This window comes from Chlamydotis macqueenii, chromosome 4 (genome assembly GCF_036417535.1).
Source record: "Chlamydotis macqueenii isolate bChlMac1 chromosome 4, bChlMac1.mat, whole genome shotgun sequence".
NCBI lineage: Eukaryota > Metazoa > Chordata > Aves > Otidiformes > Otididae > Chlamydotis > Chlamydotis macqueenii.
In genome coordinates this window covers 49,631,359-49,653,267 of record NC_141559.1, presented here as the reverse complement: position 1 = coordinate 49,653,267, position 21,909 = coordinate 49,631,359, and positions in this window count along the sequence as shown.

The following is a 21,909-nucleotide window of genomic DNA, read 5'->3' as shown; positions in this document are numbered from 1 at the left end:
AGCAGGATAGTCAAAGAAATTGTAACAGTCTTTAGAAAATCAGATGTTTTAGGGGAACAACTACTTGCACAAAGCTTTTGATTAAGAAATACCAAATCATTTAAACTTTCTCATTTAATTTTGACGTACTAGAAAGTAGTTTATTTTAGTGACTCATTTGAAGTCTAATAAACATAACACAAAAATGATGAAGATGAATAAAAGTATAGGGTGAAGTAACATGAGTCAACATTATTGAAACAAAACATCTGCTCTACAGGTGTTTTGAATTTCAGTTTTTCATTCATAATTGGAATGAACACAACAGCCATTTGAACCCAATCAATGGCTCTTTTAGGCCCATCGTCAACAGTTCCATTACGCAGCCACCGCTTTTTACAAGTAAGAGGAACAGCGAAAGTTAGGGAACCATTACAGAGAGGACAAACAAGAAAGGTCAATTGTAACTGCTATCAAAACTATTCAGTTTTATTTATAATTTCATTAGATTAAAATCTGAGGACTAAATCCCAACACTAGTGCATTAGATCATTACTAAATTCATCTGCAGAGTTAAAAAAAACCCATCTGCTGCTATTGAAAGATTAAGATTGCAAAAGCTTTTATCTATAAATAAAGTGTGGAACAATTTATCTTTCAATTCCTTCTCCTAGCAAGAGCAAAGGCACAAAAAGAGAAGTAAGTCTTATTGTAACTAGCTTAAAAAATGCTAGGTTTAACAGTTGATACACATTTCCAATTTAATCTAATTTGTAAGGCAAGTTTTATGGGAGTATTTGGAATAGTCGTATTTCAGAGAGCAATTATATCTATGAAAAGCTGAAGCCCAAGAAAACATTTTATATACAAAATCTAAAGCACTGGGCCTGATTCAATGTATTGAAATTAGAGATGATTACAATTTTGCCTATATTGCACAGAAAGCAGTCCCTGGGGATGGTTTCTTTTCACCTACTGCTTAATGCTTTCAGCATACAAAATGCACTTGGAAACATTTGTTTGCAAATACAAATAGGTATTTGCACACAAATTATACGATCCCATGCATTTTAATAGCTGTGCTGTTCTCCATTAACCATACTGATAAGGGGATTTAATTACCTAATGCCCCAGTCACTTGGCTATAATTTTCAGCTAGTGGGGAATTTAACAGAAAAATAGTATGACATTCAGATTGATTTGAATTAGGGAAAGTTAAAGCTGCCAAATAATGTTAAGAAAATATGGGTCACCACTCTGTTGAATTTAGCACAACTAAAACAGCGCACCTGTAACATTGGAAATGGAGTATCAGTTGGGTTTCTATATTCTGAAGTATGGGGCGGGTACTTGAGGATAATAGAAATGGGCAGAAAAGACAAAAGGAAATCTTACAGTGTTTCGTGCAACTACGCAAACAAAGGAAAATGAGATATAGAAATTATGCACTTAAAATATGTGTCCTTTCTGTGTTAATGAGACTTCACTCCAGGCAGATGGAAAACTAGGAGGCATAAGGAGCAGGGATCAGAATGCAGCATACGGAAAAATCCCATCTAAGACAGCCATCTTGCCCCACAGCGGGTTAGACTGGCTGAATTCTGACCTAGTGTACCAGAACTAAGGGTTTATCATTCAATGATAGTAACACAGGGAAGATGCAAGATCACTTGACAATGAAGGACACCACAGGGACTATTTAAATGTGTCTAATAAGTTGGTAATATCCATTTGAAACTTTGTATTATGCCACTGATTGCTTATCATTCTTAATTTAAAAAACATACCAAGAGCTAGAAAGATTCTGCAAGAGATTATTTCCTGCCAAGCAACACAGCCAAATAAAACTGGAAGTGACAGTCCATGTAATTGAGACCTGCTTCCTGCTTTTACAGACTGTTCAAAACCAGTCTAGATCTGGAGAATCTGTAGAACATCTGCACATGCCACTGTCACAGACCACAAAACTCTGTCCACAGTGTAAAGAACTTAAAACCTGTAGTACAAATTGAAAAACAAACAGAATATTACATAGGAAAAGTATAGGAGTGAGAACATTGCCAATAGCAATGCAACAAGAAAGTTTGTTATGGGACTGTCTGTATCATGTACAAGGCAAAGAAAGGCGAAAAAAAGCCAATCGTCTTGCCACATGGCTTAGCTGAGAGCACATGAACAGTGTACCCCAGCCTGGTACCTGAGCAGGCTTAATGTAATGAAAGCAGTGCATCTTGCCTGAACACCAGGAGCAACACATCTACAGCGCTTCAAGACAAGGGGAAAAGTCCTAGTGTTTAGCTCTGTGGTGGTTTAGCCCGGATCACCACACAGTTTCTTATTCACCCTGCCCCTACCTAGTGGGACAGGGGAGAGAAATTGGGAAGAAAGGAAAACTCGTGGGTTGAGATAAAAACAGTTTACTAAAAATACTAAAAACTACAAAGCTAACAGGATATAAGGATATTAATATATACAAAATATACAAAATGAACAATGTACAATTTCTCACCACCCGATGTCCGAATGACCGACGCAGTCCGTCCTGAGCAGCGATCACAGGAACAACACCGAGCAGCAAGCAAAGGGGGAGAGCAAGCTAGCAAGGTAGAGGGAACGATGCCAGCAAGCAAGAGAGAAGAAAGGATGCCAAGGGTGCCCAAACGGATACCCGACAAGAAAAGGAATAACTGAAAATGATGCCCCCTCCTATGGGCAACCCCCACTTATATACTGAGCATGACGTTTATGGCATGGAATACTCTCTTTGGCCAGTTTGGATCAATTATTCTGTCTGTCTTTCGCCCAGCTTCCCGCATCTGCACGTTAACGCGACCTTAACGAGACTTGGAAAGCCAGACAGTGTCCTTGGTCTCATTCACAACAACTGGTATCATCAGAATGTTTTTATCAACATTCTCCACACACAAAACCCAAAACACACCAGCTACTGAGAAGAAAATTAACTCCATCCCTGCTGAAACCAGGACAGTATCCACCCCTTATTCCATACCATTTACGTCATGCTTGTAGATATACACACAGATATCACTATCTCAATCTATGAGCTATCCCTCCAAAGTCTGTTGAGTTAATTTAGTCCATGACTTTGGGCCCCATCTGTGATAGCAGTCTCTCAGGGCAGGAGAGATGGTATGTAGTTTGAAGTTGTTACATACTGCATCTGGAACTCGTAGCTGATACCTCTGGCGCGGCTGGTGTATCACATCCATGGTCTGCAAGTCGAAGATGTTGATCTCGAGGAAGTTGTTGGTCACCAGTTCTGACTCCATCACTGCTGCACGTCACTCGGTTTCATTGAAGCTTGTTCTTCACTGTTGAGTGTGATTCTTGCTGCACTACCTCTGATAGAACATAAAAGAACTACAGACATGATTATATACAGTTCAAATTATTGGCTGTTTTCACCTAGAATCAAATCTCCTTGAGGTACACATCGGACTTCCCCATCCTCCCGCATCACCCACCAAGTACATCCAGGTCCTTGAGCGAAAGCAATCCCACGGATGGGTTTGCCTTTGCCCAGAGGAGGAATAACCCAGACTGTTTTCCCCAACATATTCCTTACATGCACCACAGGAACTTTATCACCATCTACAGTATGTAAAAGTTCAGATTGGGCAGGGCCAGCTCGATTGATGGATCCCCCAGTGTTGACTAACCAAGTGGCTTTTGCTAAATGTTTGTCCCAGTTTTTGAAGGTTCCACCACCCATTGCTTTCAGTGTAGTTTTCAGCAGTCCATTGTACCGTTCAATCTTTCCAGAGGCTGGTGCGTGATAGAGGATGTGATATACCCACTCAATGCCATGCTCTTTGGCCCAGGTATCTATGAGGTTGTTTCGGAAATGAGTCCCATTGTCTGACTCTATTCTGTCTGGAGTGCCATGTCGCCAGAGAACTTGCTTCTCAAGGCCCAAGATGGTGTTTCGGGCAGTGGCATGGGGTACAGAATATGTCTCTAGCCACCCAGTGGTTGCTTCTACCATTGTAAGCACATAGCGCTTGCCTTGGCGAGTTTGTGGGAGTGTGATGTAATCAACCTGCCAGGCCTCTCCATATTTGTATTTCAGCCATCGTTCCCCATACCAAAGAGGCTTTAGCCGCTTGGCTTGCTTAATTGCAGCGCATGTCTCACAGTCGTGGATAACCTGTGCAATAGTGTCCATGGTTAAATCCGCCCCTCGATCACGAGCCCATTTGTATGTTGCGTCTCTTCCTTGATGGCCTGAGGTGTCATGGGCCCACCGAGCTAAAAATAGTTCACCTCTGTGTTGCCAGTCTAAGTCCACTTGGGAAACTTTAATCTTAGCAGCCTGATCCACTTGCTGGTTGTTTTGATGTTCTTCAGTGGCTCGACTCTTGGGTATGTGAGCATCTACGTGACGTACTTTTACAACAAGCTTCTCTAACCGGGCAGCAATATCTTGCCACAGTGCGGCAGCCCAGATGGGTTTGCCTCTGCGCTGCCAGTTGCTCTGTTTCCATTGCTTTAACCACCCCCACAGGGCATTTGCCACCATCCATGAGTCAGTGTAGAGATAGAGCTTTGGCCATTTTTCCCGTTCAGCAATGTCTAAAGCCAGCTGGATGGCTTTCACCTCTGCAAACTGACTTGATTCACCTTGGCCTTCAGTGGCTTCTGCCACTCGTCGTGTAGGACTCCACAGAGCAGCTTTCCACTTTCGATGTTTTCCTACAATACGACAGGATCCATCAGTGAACAAAGCATATCGCCTCTCATTTTCTGGGAGGTTGTTGTATGGTGGGGCTTCTTCAGCACGTGTCACCTCTTCCTCTGGCGGCATTCCAAAATCTTTGCCTTCTGGCCAATCTGTGATTACTTCTAAGATTCCTGGGCGATTGGGGTTTCCTATTCGGGCTCGCTGTGTGATCAGTGCAACCCATTTACTCCACGTGGCATCAGTTGCATGATGTGTAGAGGGGACCTTCCCTTTGAACATCCAGCCCAACACTGGCAATCGGGGTGCCAGGAGGAGCTGTGCTTCAGTACCAATCACTTCTGAAGCAGCTCGAACTCCTTCGTATGCTGCCAGTATCTCTTTTTCAGTTGGAGTATAGCGGTCCTCAGATCCTCTATATCCCCGGCTCCAAAAGCCTAGGGGTCGACCTCGAGTCTCTCCTGATGTTCTCTGCCAAAGACTCCAGGTAGGGCCATTCTCCCCGGCTGCGGTGTAGAGGATGTTTTTCACATCTTGTCCTGTCCGGACTGGCCCAAGGGCTACTGCATGAACAATCTCCTGTTTAATTTGTTCAAAGGCTTGTCGTTGTTCAGGGCCCCATTTAAAATCATTCTTCTTTCGAGTCACTTCATAGAGAGGGCTTACAATCATACTGTAATTTGGAATATGCATTCTCCAGAAACCCACAACACCTAAAAAGGCTTGTGTTTCCTTTTTGTTAGCTGGTGGAGCCATAGCTGTTATTTTGTTGACCACATCCATTGGAATGTGACGACGTCCATCTTGCCATTTTACTCCTAAAAACTGGATCTCTTGTGCAGGCCCCTTGACTTTGCTTTGTTTTATTGCAAAACCGGCTTTCAGAAGGATTTGGATTATTTTCTCCCCTTTCTCAAAAACTTCTTCTGCTGTGTTGCCCCATACGATGATGTCATCAATGTATTGCAGATGTTCTGGAGCTCCACCCTTTTCTAATACAGTCTGGATCAGTCCATGGCAAATGGTGGGGCTGTGTTTCCACCCCTGGGGCAGTCGATTCCAGGTATACTGGACACCCCTCCAAGTGAAAGCAAACTGTGGCCTGCATTCTGGTGCCAAAGGAATGGAGAAGAACGCATTGGCAATATCGATGGTGGCATACCACTTGGCTGCTTTTGACTCCAGTTCATACTGAAGTTCTAGCATGTCTGGCACGGCAGCACTCATTGGTGGTGTAACCTCATTTAGGCCACGATAGTCCATTGTTAGTCTCCATTCTCCATTAGATTTTCGCACTGGCCATATGGGACTGTTAAAGGGTGAGCGGGACTTGCTGATCACTCCCTGGCTCTCCAGTCGACGAATCAGCTTGAGGATGGGGATTATGGAGTCTCGGTTGGTGCGATATTGCCGCCGGTGCACCGTGGTAGTAGCAATTGGTACCTTTTGTTCTTCAACCTTCAGCTTTCCCACAACGGAAGGGTCCTTTGAAAGTCTGGGCAAGATGGACAGCTGTTTATTTGTCTCCACGGTGGCTATACCAAAAGCCCACCGGTGCCCTTTTGGGTCTTTGAAATACCCACTCCTGAGGTAATCTATACCAAGAATGCATGGAGCATCTGGGCCAGTCACTATGGGGTGCTTTTGCCACTCATTCCCAGTCAAACTTACTTCAGCCTCCAATACAGTCAGCTCTTGGGATCCTCCTGTCACTCCAGAAATACAAATGGGTTGTGCCCCTTTATAGCTTGATGGTATTAGAGTACACTGTGCACCAGTGTCTACTAGAGCTTTATACCTTTGTGGGTCTGATGTGCCAGGCCATTTAATCCATACAGTCCAATAAACTCTGTTGTCCCTCTCCTCTGCCTGGCTGGAGGCAGGGCCCCTCTAGTCCTGTTTGTAATATTTTCTATTCACTTTCTGTGAGTATGAATCAGAAGTTCCTTCCATAGGATCAGAGGTGAGATCAGCCCTTCTACGCTGTCTGGGGAACTGTCCACTGGAGACTGGAGCAGCAAATTGCCTGGAAGAACCTCCCTTTGTGATTGTTTTACCTCGCAACTCACGTACACGTGCCTCTAGGGCCGAGGTAGGCTTTCCATCCCACTTCCTCATATCCTCTCCTTGGTCACGCAAGGTAAACCATAGGTCATCTCGTCGGGTGTACCATCTCCCTTGAGCAGGAAGAGGATGAGGTCTTCTTCTAATAGCTGAGATATTAGTCCGTGCAGGTGGGGAGCAGGAATCTTCGAGTTTCTCACACACCTCAGATAGTTTTTCTAACAGTTTTTCAAACTGGCTTTCAGATTTCTCAGTCAGTCTTTCTATAGCTGAGACACAGGCCCGCATCGGGGAAGAGAGATTGTCTTCATATTGTCGGAGCTGGTTAGCCACTGCACGTACTGGTGGCATCTCATCATCTTTCCAACTCATTGCTGCCAATGAGTTGGCATACGATGATGGTGCACTCTGTACAAATTTCCGCCACATGGGTTGGGTACATTCAATTTCATCTGGATCTACGGATGTCCGTGGGTCATCCAGGTTATGATAAATCAGCTCCCGAACAGCTAATTCTCTCAGAAACTGGATACCTCTCTCCATGGTGGTCCACTTGCTTGGGCGGCATACAATATCTTCCTTAAAGAAATACCTGTCCCTCACACCTGACAGGAGTCGCCTCCAGAGGCTGCAGGCTGCTGGCTCTCTTCCAATTGCCCTGTCAATGGCTGCTTCCCTAGACAGAGATCCCAGCTGCCTGGCTTCCCTGCCTTCTAATTCCAGGCTACTGGCCCCTCTGTCCCAGCATCGGAGTAACCAGGTGACAAGTTGCTCACCTTGATTACGGCTGAAATCTTTTCGCATATCTCGCAGCTCACTCAGGGATAGGGATCGGGTGACTACCTCCCCTTCTGTGTCTCCCTGATCATGTGATGGGCCTGGTTCATCATCATCTTTCACTATGCGAACTGATTTTTTGGTGTATTTCTTATGTACGGGGGCAACAGATACTGGTGTAGATGATTGGTTTTTCGGTTTCTCTTTGGTACTGCTTGCCGAGGTTTGAGTAGCCACAGTGTCTGGCGTGGGGGCTGAAGCAATCGCAGTGCCCGTAGCAGGGGCTGGGGTAGCTGCAGCACCTGCCGTAGCGGCTGAAGTAGCTGCAGTATTTGTAGCAGCAGTTTGAGTAGCCACAGTGTCTGTTGCGGGGATTGGAGGAGCCATAATACTTTTTAAAAACTGTTTAAACTTCATCAATATCAAGATCTGAGATAGCTGCAAGAGACTTGTCACCATGAACATGGTGGTAGGGGTATAAAAAGGGTATTCAAAATTCTCAAAAGCTGTTGAAATTAGCTTGGTGAGGTGGGGAAAGCTGTAAACAGATGTTCCCCCCGCGGCCTGGCTTCCTGGAACAAAACAACAGGTATAGTTCCAAACAACACCCACAAGATGGCTCCCGAAATACCCGGGTGGAGCTGCCTCTGCCTCCTCGCTCTGCACACTGCCCGCCGCCATTGAGTACAAATATGAAAATGGTCCCGTTACCAGCAATCTCACTAAACAAATCAGTGCCGCATAGCACAGCAGAACGATACCTTTGATCCAACACACATCATTGATAAAGCGTGTACAAACACCGACAAACAGAAAATACGGCAAGTAGGGTGCTATCCAGTACAGCTCTAAAAACAACTGCGAGAACAAATAAAACAACATTGTGCCCAGCGATGACCAAACCGGCTTAATGAACACTTGTAACAAATCTGTTTTCAACACACTGTGTTCAAACCCGTCCTTATCTCAACCCTTCGGGACTGACCGGGGCTTGAACCTTGGATCCTCAGACTAGGGTCCGATGATCTCACGACTGATCTAGTGAGGCCCCTTCGAGCCCCACGTTGGGCGCCAAAAAGACTGTGGTGGTTTAGCCCGGATCACCACACAGTTTCTTATTCACCCTGCCCCTACCTAGTGGGACAGGGGAGAGAAATTGGGAAGAAAGGAAAACTCGTGGGTTGAGATAAAAACAGTTTACTAAAAATACTAAAAACTACAAAGCTAACAGGATATAAGGATATTAATATATACAAAATATACAAAATGAACAATGTACAATTTCTCACCACCCGATGTCCGAATGACCGACGCAGCCCGTCCTGAGCAGCGATCACAGGAACAACACCGAGCAGCAAGCAAAGGGGGAGAGCAAGCTAGCAAGGTAGAGGGAACGATGTCAGCAAGCAAGAGAGAAGAAAGGATGCCAAGGGTGCCCAAACGGATACCCGACAAGAAAAGGAATAACTGAAAATGATGCCCCCTCCCATGGGCAACCCCCACTTATATACTGAGCATGACGTTTATGGCATGGAATACTCTCTTTGGCCAGTTTGGATCAATTATTCTGTCTGTCTTTCGCCCAGCTTCCCGCATCTGCACGTTAACGCGACCTTAACGAGACTTGGAAAGCCAGACAGTGTCCTTGGTCTCATTCACAACAACTCGTATCATCAGAATGTTTTTATCAACATTCTCCACACACAAAACCCAAAACACACCAGCTACTGAGAAGAAAATTAACTCCATCCCTGCTGAAACCAGGACAAGCTCAAACTAAAACATTCCTCTCCAAAGTGAAATGAGAAGATCCCATAGCCTGAAATAAATTCAGTACACAGATTTTAAGACCCAGAACCTGAAGAAAGGCGGCCTCAGATTCCTTAGCTCTCAGTGATTGCTGAACAACTTTCTTCTACATGCCTTCCAGTGAATATCAAAGCTCACTGGTAGAAACATTTGTAAGCAGAGAATTAAGCTTGGGGGTTTTGTTTGAAGATTGAGCTTTGTGTCACTGAATACTTCTGCTGGAAACTGGTCTGTGTGGTAGTGTGTTGTATGATCTTTGCTCAAAGCAGCTGAAGTCCTATATAGTAAATATTTTCAACTGTTCACAAATGTGTGATACAGTAAGAATCATTAAATCAACCCCAATTTACAACAAAACCAGTCTGTTTGCAAGTGTTTAAAGACACGTTTGAAAATAATTCAGTTTGTGAAAGCTTCCACTCGGCTGTAGTACTGATTGCACAGGCTTATCTATGTTGAAAGTTATATTGAACTACATAAAAACATACTAGAAAATGTCACAGGGAACAAGATATTAACTCCTGTGTAGTATTTAGCCTTCTTACAGTTTACAGATATTACACCACATGCTTATACACATCAGATCTCAAAACTGGATGAAATCTGAATTGCTGGGTTGCTTAATAGACCAAAGATTAAGGTATTACTTTTAAAAATATATAAATTCTGAGCAAAAACTAAAGCTACTTTTTTTAAAAGAATGCCAGATTTTAGAAATATATGCAAGTATCTAGCCAAATAAGCCTGTGCTTGTAATCACAGTTACTATTTTACACTGATGTCATATAGCGTAGTATATGCTTCTGCATATAGCAAGGAGGCAATCCAATTTGAAAACTTGTTCTTTTCATGTCAGCCAGATGAGAAGTACTGCCACTTTGCTACATAAAAGAAAAACTCCAAAAGAGTTCTGAGTTTGAGTAAGAATCTAGTGGGTAAAAATTTTGCCTCAAAGGGTGTAATTTCCATTAACTCATTAGAAATTTCATTTTGTTACAAGTTGATACTTGTATTACTGTTTCTTCTTGATATCATAAATCTCAGGCAGAGCTAAAACATGACTGTAGTCTGGAACAGGGATAACTCTTTTTAGAGTTGTATTAAAAAAAAAAAAAGGCAATATTTTTCCAAGTTCATATAAAAAATCCAATATGTACAGTCACAGAATCTTAGGTCTACACCAGAAACCTCTTTCGGAAAAAAAAAAAAAGAAAAGTATTTAGGACTAAAAGGTCAGGCTGCCTACTACAAGACAAAGTCACTATTTCTGTATCAAATATTTACCAGTAGCCTTAGCTAGTTTACCATTCTCCTCAGATGCAGAAATTTTTCTGTGCGTTCTCTTTTCCATCTCAGCATATTTTAACATGACTGAGAATGGAGATGTTAGTATTTTTTTACATTTGCATAACCATCCTTGTACTGCTATTTCTCCAGAAAGGAAAATGTAAACATGTTAGCCTGTTGGTTGCATTAATGTCATTACACTCAGTCTAAACTTGTCTTTTGAAGTTTAGCTAAATTTCTAAAGGTCTTACCTTAGGCAGCAGGAACATTTCAGGTCTTTGCTCTAATTGTGACCAATCCAATAAGTAAAACCAGTTAGGAATTTCTTATTAATTGTCCACAGTTATAAATCTATCATTGTATGCATTTGTCTAGATAATAGCTCCAACTGTGTGGACATCGAAGACCTTCAGTGAGAAATGAAGCCTCAGTATATCTAACTAACCTGCTTAAGCTCAGCATGGATGGCTTATGTCAAGCATAAGGTATAATTCATATTGGAGAAGTAAAGCACATATGCTGAGTTGCCTAAAAGAGTGACCTCACATTTATTTTCCTTTTAATGACACCACACAAGATGTTCTTTTGTGCCAGGCTGCTCCTGACCACACTGGGACGCCCCCAGTAAAATAAAGGTCACCTATCTACATAAACATGATCATAAGTCAAATTCATTTCTCTTCTAGTGAAGTGCAGCACATTTAATCTATCATCTCCCTGATATCTGCACCTATAATGAAAACAAATGCATGTGTATACAGAATCAGCCCAAGTGTCTCAAAGCAGCTATTTGTATCCCTCAAACTATACAACTGAAGTATCTACTTTGGAAGTGATCTCCTTTCCTATATTTTGTAAACAGACAGTAAATACTAAGCATCTCTTCCGATTTGAATTCCTTGTGTTAACAGTATTGAAAAAAACCCTTCAATCAAAAGCACTAAGACAAAAAAAAAAATGAATTTTTCATTTGGAGAAACTGTAGGAGGCAGCAAAGATAGCAGATTTTATCATCTATGGTACTACATGCCCAAATACATAAATAAATACTGGATAGGTTCTTTGAAATGCCTTTAGCATTTGAGATCTGTGACTATTAGTCATTGCTGTATTACGGCTAATAGTTGAAATAAAAATAGGTTGATACAAAAATAATGTATCCAGAATACTTTTTAAATCTTTTTGCACTGCATTATTTAGCAATTGCCCAATAACGGAACTATGAGAAATACTATATTTTAGATACTTTAATTATAAGAAAGTTAGGAGAAATACATTAAATCAGCAATTTATCTTTTCTACATAAGATAGTAAAATCATTTGAAATTATTTTCAAATGATAGAATTGTTATTGGTACTATTTTTTCCCCACAATAAAGCTGTTTAACGTAAATATGTCAATTTTATTAGATTTTTAACGGGTAGCATCGAAGTATCAGGTTAGCAGTCGCATTTATCAAGCCACCAGAATTGTCAGGCTTGTGTATATGCAAAAAGCCACCAGTAGATGTCAGCATTAACTTTCTGCAGAATACAAACGAACCGGTCAGCTTCTGTTTAGGGAGGGACAAACCCATAAAGTAGCCCATGATGTCCTTAAGGGAAACATTTAACCTGAAGACTGATCCTGCAAGTGATTCAGGATCAGGGCGACAGGGGTGCAACAGCTCGATTTGTTGAACTAAATTTAGAATTACAAAGAAGTTCCGCATTCATATCCTTAATAACTGAACATTTATTATGCAAAATGAATAATTATATTGAGCTGCAGCTAAGAAAAAGCCAAGCCCACAGCCTTACAGAATTTGGTGTGTGCACTGCAAGCACAACTCATAAGCCTGCTGCTGCTACTGAATTTACCAGAATTTTATCTAAATAACATAAGGGGTAACATATGGACCTAACTGCGTTTTAACAGCTTTATAACAGAGCAATTCCTGCAAAATTCAGAGTTGCATCATTATGACAGTGATGAGATATTTGACAAATACATCTTATTATTCCTAAGATGCAAGCCTTTACTTTCCCCAAGACTACCCACAAGCTACTTATCGTATGATTTTCTGGTGGTTGATTCATTGAAGTTATGCAAAAACCAGAAAGCTGCAAGCACTTGAGACTTTTTTGGCAACTGACAAAGTATCTGAGACTTTCTCTCCTCATTCAGTTAAGTGTCTTTTCTGTCTACTTACTGCCATGAGGATATATGCCTCACTAAAATGCCTTTGACCTACTTTTCCTTTCTGAATTCTTGTACTTATTTGTAGAAGCAGGCAGGTCTGAGTACCAAATATGAAAGTCCTGCAATGTGGGAACACTGGTATTGGAATCCAGACTTTTACATTGCTCTTCAAAGCAATGTAAATTGATTCACGCATGGTGATGATAACTTGTTTTGAATTTGCAGCATAGCTAGTGGAACATTTTTGGACTTAGAATTCAAGACAGATTTCTGTATTTAAAAGGACATGGATTGAAGGGAGCAGTGGTGAATAATTTTGGTTTAATACTTTTGTCCCAAACAATGACAGTAGGAGATTCATGTTACTAGTTTAATTGCAGCTGAGGGTAAGAGCAAAGTGTGTTGCAAAGTCAGTATGAAAATCAGAAGAAATTTTATCCTTTGATGTTCCCCTACAGTTTAAGCATGGGCAGGCTATTTTACTGCCCTTTTATCATTTTCCCTGTCCTATAGGTGGAGGTGGTAATAGGTGGTTTTAATTTTTAGAGAAAATTTGGACATCTGCAGATGTACTGCATGTTAACAGCTGCATTTGTGCACGCAATCAGGAATCAACAGCCTAGAATCTCGCTAGTTTTTCAGATCAGTTCTTCCTATGAGATTTTTGCCACTGGTATTGAAAATGAACTGACCGTGAAATTTGTAGCTTAACAGCTTGCCTAAGCAGGTTATTGTATTGCTGTTCTCTCCGTTCTCTCTTGTTCCATTGAAATGGCTGTTACAGGCTGTTGGGTATTGTGCAAATTAAGTTTTAAGTCCTTTAGCACAGACAATATCTGAATTTGTATATCACCTGACAATCTTAAAGTCTGGGCATTACCATATTATTAGTGCTGGTTGAAAGGTTCAAGTTTGAGATTTCAAAATAATCTGTGAAAGATCCAGAGGGGAAGTTCTACAGTCCTTGAGTCCAAGAACACTTGAAGGTGTGCAAGAGCACTGTGCTGGTTTACCTAAGTTAGAATTGTTGGATATATCTAAGCACACAGCAAAACTGTCTGAAGCAAATGGTGCTTCTTTGAGATACATTGTTTAACCTACAAATCATTTCTGCTACCAAGGTCATTACTGTAGATACTCAGGAAACAATACGGAAGGGACAACAAATCCTACAAATTGCAAATAAAATTACCTTGAGGGAGACAAACTATTTATAAACTTAAAAATAAAGGGGTTTAAATCTTCTTTTAATTATCTATTAAGTCACCTGGATTATTTTTGCTACAAAGAGTTACCAGCAAAATAAACCGATAAATTTCACAGAATGTAGGGATTTAAAATTAAAATTAGTGTTCAGCTTTTAAATAATGTGTTTCCAATAAGTAATTTTTACTATAAGTTAAACAAGTACAAAAAAAAAGAAGCTGCTGCAGAGCAGCATATTTCACCAAAATCATTGATTGCAACCATTACACACACATGATTTGGATTCTCAGAAAACCTGAACTTGGCTTTATATTGACCTTACATCAAGAGTAAAACTCTGGGGTAAAAAAAAGCCTTTTTACTTTTGCATGTTAGCTCAATTAAGTTGACAATTGGCAGCTCTTACATAAATACGACAGCTAATGACCTTCGGTCTAAACAAGCTGAGATTGTTTTTAAAAAAGAATGGTTCTTGAAGCTACAATCTTAAACATAAAATAGTGAGACAAGCAAGAAGACTGTGAATCAGGAACATCAAATATACAAAAAAATTTTGTACTTTTTTGTATATTTAAGTAATTCTCATATGTTTTTAAATTATCTCATGCCTCCTGTTACAGAGATGTTTGTTTGTACATTCTCAGAGCAACTATTCAAAAGCAATTTCTCTCCATCTGAAGCCATGCTCCTCACAATATTGACAAGGTCAGTGAGGTCCACAGGAAGTCATTTGCTGAGTAAGTGCTAGTCATGCCGTTTACAGCTGCTTGGATGAGCAGTTTTAATTTAGAGCACATTTTTTCAAGTTGCCAACCTGTTTTTAGAAAAAAAACACCTGAATTATTCCCATCAATTTTTTTTTTTTTTGCATCCTCTCCATAAGTGAGAATGTTGCCCAGATTTTTACTGCCAGGTAAAAAGCACAATCCTATTTGTATACATCCTGTGAACTAGAATGGGAAGTACAGCCCACTTTATATAAAGACAGCCACTTTTCATTCCTGTCACACATAATAAAAGATGAAGAAATAATAAATATCAGAGCTCTGAAAGCAGTTTGGGGACATAATTGAAGGAATGATTAATGCTGCTGCACAGAAGGGATCTTCTTAATCAGAATAGATCATGGCTCTTTTAAAATACTTACAGTAGACGTTAGAACACTGTTCTCTGCCAGTTACCCTGCCCTGTTTCACAGAAGTTTTACATCAACACCTTTAGAAGTTGAAAAGAGGAAAAAAAAGAAGGTCAAAGGATATCAAAAAAGTGATTTGTTCTCTTAAGCAAATAAAACATTGTGTGCACAAATACATTCCTGTACAGTGCCTGGAAACACATCACAGAAGGGTTCTCTAATAAAGTGATCATATTATTCATTAACATTTAAAAACTATTCCAGCATACTGCTCTCTGGTATGTTCTCAGCCTGCTTTGCTGCAGTTAAGAAAAAGGTCCAAGGTTCATAGGGGAGGGCTTGTAAGCAGCTCACAAACAATGTGCTTGAAATTCCTTCCTTTTGTAGCGGGAGTGCAAAACTACAGTGGAATAATTAAGCTATTGAACTAGGATTTATGCCGAAAAGACTAATTTGTAAGCTGTGCCCAAAGTGTCTGGGTTTGAAGTGATTTGCATATTTCTTCTCTGTTATTCTAGGAATGCTATGGGAAACTTGCTACCTCAGGTCTCAGCAGTAGGTTTCTCATGCATACCTTTCCAAACTTGTCTTTGAAGACATGAAAGCAATGAGTGTGACAAGCGTCCATGTAGCTTGTGAATACAGGTATTCCTGAAACAGGAAGTGAACTTGGAATTTCTTACAATGTACTATGAGATTCTGTCTATCTAGGTTACATTAAAAATTAATCTTAATGATTTATGCAAAAGCATAAGGGCTGTGATAAACTTAAGTCATGGAAGCCAGCCAAATGTTTATTTGCCAAGATAAAAAGAATTTATAGCTGTGAAATAGGAAATAGTGATGACACTGCACAGAATGCAGGGCAGCCCTGGGCATTCCCCTGCACACGCTTGTGTTTCAGTACTCTAGTACAAAGCCTGCTCTGGAACTGAGCAAAAATAGAATTTGACTGTGACACTTCAGTATTCACATTATATTCCTTATTTCATTGCATAATAAATTCATTAATCATGGCAAGGAATTAAGCTACCAATTTAAATCACTCACCCATGTGAAATCACTTTCAAATGCAAGTGTAAGGAATGCACATAAATTATGGCAGAAGTGTTCACTTAGATCAAGTCCAGTGATACTGAATGGGAAAGCTAATGCAATGCAGTGGCTATTCAGGTTCAGTAAAACAGACAAGTAAACGCTAGGCACCAAATACACTGTTGGATATAACTCATTTTTTACTGCAATGTACACATCCAGATGTATCTTCTTCCAGCGTTTGACATTTTATGGGGATTTTCTTGCTTTTGATGCACTTTTTTACCTCTTGCGTGAGCCATTATGTTTGTATGCCTTACACAGACCAAAGCACAATCCTTTGGAAAGAGACTGGAAGACATGCTCCTTTGCTGAGGGGCAGCTGAGCATGGCTAGTGAAAAGAAGGTTCAGGACACTGCGGAGTGTACAAGAGTATCACAGAGGCCCTGCAGGCGTTCAGCGCTGCCTTGCTGCACTGGCCTGCCAAGCACCAGAAGCGGTGAACCCTTCTGGTACCCACGAGTGTGGGGGGAATGCATGCAGTCATCTTTGGCAAGCCCCTGCAACATCCTAAAAGAGACTCCTGCCGTCGCCTCTATTCACTATCAACCTTGTTGTGCTGTAACAAACTCTTCTACAACCAGAGATCATCAAGAGGGATGGAACTGCATATATCCTTGACTTGAAAGCAGAGCACCTTTACGTTAGTCCACTTTTGAAAATCATGATAGTAGGCTTTACGCTGTAAACGTGCTTATGGCTAAAGTAAATATAGCCCATTAGCTTGTTAAAAATGCAAAAGCTTTTTCCTCTGTATCCAAACCACTGCTTGAACATCTCAATTTCTTGGTACAATTTGTATTTTTGACTTCAGAATGTCTAGAAAAGATGTTTTACAGAGGCTATGAGACCTTTTTTTGCCTACAGATGATGGAGCCACATAACAGAATCAAATTCTTTGCAGCTTGTACAGTGTTCTACAGATTATTTTGTTGTTGTTGTTGTTGGACTGCAGCAAGTGTGGCTGCATTTTTTATTGATCAGCAAGTTTTTCTACAGGAATAGCTACTTAACCAAATTTTTCATACTTTTGTCAGTGTGTAACCCATTGAAAATAATTTAGAGCCCTACATAAGAACAGCCATCTCATTTCTTAATAGCAATGCAGCAATCTACTCAAAATTTGTGTGTGAATCTGTCATAGCAATGAATACATATGTTGTGGTAAATGCAACCTGCTTAACTAGCTGGCTTTTAAACTATTAGCTTTCATTTTAATATAATAGATGCTCTTGCAATGAGCATCAAAGAATGCTTTCACTTATGACTATAAAGCAGCTTCTTATTTTTTTTATACTAGGCAAATGAAACACTACCCTGTACGAAGCATTAGTAAAATGGAAGAAACCTCTATAGATGGTCTTGTACACAAGAAAAATTTTCAGCAGGCCTAAGTACAAATATGGCAAGTGAAGATAGGAGAACAGTGACATTCCAACTGATAATTCAAACTGGAGGCATAGCCTAACCTCATGACCAACAGCTGCATGAAAAAAGCAGGCTGTTCCAAAGGAAAAAGTCAGACTACAACATATATCATTCCACTAGCAGCTTGGAAAGAAAATACAATTATACAAAAGTTCGGAGAACTTTTTTTTTTGTAAAGTTGCATAATTTCATATGCTATATAACACAGGAAACTAACCCCTGCAGTCAGTCATAAGAGGGAAGAGTACTTAGGGCATACCCAACTGCTATACTTCTAGTTGTTCAAAGTTTTGTACGGGAGCAGACATCCTAGATGAGAAAATGATTTTAGATATCCTAAAGAGGATATTTGGATTTTTCGGGAGGGAATGTTAAGAGTAGTGTTTGGATAAATATAACCTCTGCAGAAGCCAGAAGTCCATCACAGGGGTTGGAAAGAAGGAGTCAAAGATCATTGCTTGAATGGATTTCATCAGGGTCAGGGCAAGAATTCAACAGTACATACCACCCACTTACAGCACTGCACAAATAAAGCTTCAGAAAACAAAATCTGGAAGAGACACTTGGTGAAAAACTACCAGCCCTCACATGAAAACTGCATTTTCTAGGAAGTAATGCAGAGCAAAATTAGGACAAAGTAACTGCTTGTAAGTCCATATAAACTCATTTTACATCTGTATTTACCCACAAGCTTTGTATCCTCCAAAGCAGGATATGGTCATGTGACTGAATAACATCCTCTATATTGGCAAAGCCAAAAAAAATTCATGAACTTTAGATACTTGATTTTTTGATAGAACTAACCATATTTATTGTAAAAATCTCCTTACTTCCAAGTGCTTTTATTCATTCTGAAGAAAGTGATAAAGTAACTCCTCCGCAGGCAACCATAACATGCTGCCTTCTTTGTCAACAGCAAATGTTTAACTCTGACTAGCCTACCACACAGGGCTAAGCAGCCCACATGAGCATAAGAAACCTAATGTTTGTTTTCTCTTCAGTCCTAGAGTTGGGAGATCTCCTGTTCCATCTTATCTGAGCTAATATTAGCTACTGACTCTGTATGCTGGACCTGAGAATAAAAATACAGGAAACAGAGCTTTCCTTGGGGCTCTGGTGATCTAGAACTTCATGGATGCTCCAGCAAATGAGTAACTTCATTTCTAATAACCGGCAGTATTGACCGGACTGACAATACTTACTAAGCAGAGGATAATTAAAACAATTTAATTTATTCAGCATCTGAAGCCTGGTCCAATCAATGATATGACAGCCACTCAAAAGAAAATATTGCAAGACTCCTTTACAAAAGAACCTGAAAATAGGATGGTAACAGCTCCCTACCCAATATCATATCGTATTGTAAAGGCTCAACACAGCCATATTGGGATCAATGGAAGTTATGCCTATTTGCATCAACAAAGGATCTGGTTGCAACCGTTTAGTGATCAACAGCAGTTCAAGCAGATTCTAAAGAACCTGTTTGTTTTGCATTCTCCTGACTTTGAAAACTGTTCAGTTCATGAATAAAAACTTGCATTGTTCTAGAACATGGATCTACTTGCAAGAGGTGACACATTCTTTTGCTGGGGACAGCATTAAAAGTAGAGCAAACTGAACTTAAGTTAGAAAGGAAATAAATACACTGGCAGGCAGGACGAAAGGCTCACTGGTGTCACGCTATTAAGTCCTAGAAAATTACTCTATCATTCTGCTGCCTGAGCCTCAGATTCTTTCCTTTCTTCTTAATCTCACTTTCTGGACATTATCCAGCTTACTTGATTCACCTCTCAACTTGTAGCCTCTGTCAATCTTTAGAAAAATAAGCCCTTTGGTGGTTTTTTTTCCCTTTCTTCCTGTTGCCAAGGTCTCTGTTTAAAAAGCATGCTTGCTTGACTTTCAGGAATTTGCACCAATATAGAATAGCGATGAGTTACAACATGTTCAAGAAATGCACACATTTCCAAGCACAGAAAGAACTGATGACCAACAATGCAGCTCTGGTATTATGGTGCCCATACTGCACCATTTGCTTTTTGTCTGCAAGATTTACAAATAGTTAGCTGCATTGGTCTGAAACCAAGCAAGATCCTAATAAGTCAGACAAATGTTTCAGTATGTGCTATCAAGCACAATATTAAAAGCCAGGTAGAGATGAAAAGTACGTCTGGAAAATTGACAAATATCTGCCTAAAAAGAATAATGCAGAGAATTTCAGTAATTTCTCGTGCCAATCCTCACAGTAACTGGGGATGCTGTCAAACATTAACTCTCAAGGTCATGTCTATCTGGTTCATATTCTAAAACTTCTCATTAAGCACAAGCCTAAATCAGACTTTCAGTCTTTTGGGGAAAGGGGGGGGTTAAACCAGAAGAAAAGGAGAGAGAAGCAGCCTTCCTTCAATGTTTGCATCACCTAGGACATCAACCTGTGCCTTCCACAAAGGATGGTGATTCTCTGCACCACACTTGGCTAGGGATCCTCCCCGTGTCTTCTCCTGGAAGTACTCTTTCCCGTACAAATGACTAAATGTTTCCAGCAGGAATGACTTGACCCTGGACATCCTAGAACCCTGAACATAGCTTGAAATAGATTAATATCCTCATCAACTATTATTTTATTTCTGACTGCAGTGCCATCTTGGCTCTTGGACTTTCTTGCTTGCCACTCAAACACTTCCTGAAGAACAAAATTTGTTGAAAAAGCCCTTTCAAGTTTTTAAAATCAGCATTTTTCTGCTGAAAATTCTCACAAAACATCCCACCTGCTCCATACTTTAAATACAAGCTTCTGTGCCATAAGGAAAAATGCTGCTACAAGGTACCAGATGAAGTTTGTTTTTCAATGCACTGTTTCTCCAGTTGCTCCAATATTTGAACAATGTCACCCAGGCTAAATTTCACTATCACCCTTGTGGTTTAGTTCTCCTTGCTGTCTGGCTTTCAGCCTCTAAATATGTCCAATAGAACATGTTAGGCTCATGGATTTAGGTGAAAGGCAGTGGCAGCTTCCTCAGCCTTAAAGCTTCTTCTCATCTTCATTAATGTAACAGTCCTTTCCCTGGCATCTATCTTTTTGTAATCCTGATTAAGAATAATGCTTCTAGTTTACGCTGCAATTCAGATACTGACACTCAAATGTGTTTCTGTTGGGTTAGAAGCAGATTGAAAATCTGGTTCAGAATAACACCCTAGCCAAAACAGGAAGTTTTTAATGTTAGTTATTTCAGTCAGATGTGTATGAACTCCCCATCGTCTCCCCACCCCAAGAGTACTGTGTAGGTACATTCCCTTATTGCGACCACAGTTTTAATGTGACAGGAGTTCTATCAGAGCACCTACCTTCCTGCTAAATTTACCATTTATGGAGAGCAGAGTAACATACCTCAGTTTGTCTCCCATCATGACACAAACTACTTAGTAGGTGCAGTAGGCATAATACTTCTCAGAAGCAATGCACTTACTGCCCAGATTACAAAAGTCTTCCCACCTTCCTTTTGGTCTTTGGCAGGGAAAGAAGACCACAACTCTCAAAATGGCAGTTGAAAATAAGCAGCTGCCATCAGAATATTGATTTGGCCTGTGGCTCATTCCTTTGCCAGGCCAATAAATTCTTGGATGGTCAAAAACAGAGTGCAGACCAGGTGAATTGCCTTGGCAGCCTTAGCTACGGCCCACAGACTATTACATCACTGTATTTTTGTAAGTGTAATGTTATGCAGGGAGTGCAAGCAAACATCTGTGCATAGATAAAGCCTATTAAAAGCTAACAAGTTCTTTCACTTTTTGCTGTACTCAGAGCTTTCATATTTTTCCATTACCCAGACTATTTACAGTACTCCAGATTTTAATACTAAAGCTTATGAAAAAGTTTTTGCTTTCCATTACACTTAAGGCACTTCAATTTCTCCTTCTAAAATAGCATGTACCAAACTAAGTGTTGTGCAAAAAAATACTTTCCTGTCCGAAACATATGAACACAAATTTACCGAATTGTCATATTTTGCCTGCTCCTTTTATATTTGAAATAAATTCTAAATTAAATGTAATCATCTTCAGAATGCTTGATGTCAGATCAAATCTTGCCCAAGAAGAATTTCATGGAAACAGATTGCTCATGCATAAAGATATACATTACAGGGTATCTCACCCTACCAGAACTTCACATACTTCCTTCAAGTTTCAGGGTATTCAACTACATCCAGAAGCAAGTCTTAAGAACTCTGTTATTTAGTGAAATTAATCTC